Source organism: Penaeus monodon, chromosome 32 (assembly GCF_015228065.2).
Source record: "Penaeus monodon isolate SGIC_2016 chromosome 32, NSTDA_Pmon_1, whole genome shotgun sequence".
NCBI classification, from domain to species: Eukaryota; Metazoa; Arthropoda; class Malacostraca; order Decapoda; family Penaeidae; genus Penaeus; species Penaeus monodon.
The window spans coordinates 34,746,329-34,746,586 of NC_051417.1; positions in this window are offsets into that span (position 1 = coordinate 34,746,329).

Below are 258 nucleotides of genomic sequence, written 5' to 3' on the forward strand. Positions count from 1 at the left end.
GCTGTTTCCTTGAATTGTTTAGAATATGGTCTTTATCAAAAACACAATTCATATTGGATTAAGAGTAAGATAGTTGTAATAATGAATAGCTTGATAATAATATTGGTTATTAGATATTTGCAAAATGTAGATTTACATTGGCTATTTAAAATCAACAAATGGAATTTGATAGTTGAATTCGAATTTTTTAAATTAAGTCCAAATGTTTAAAATATTAAAAAAATTCATGTAGTATTTTCATGAAATTTAAAATTGCTC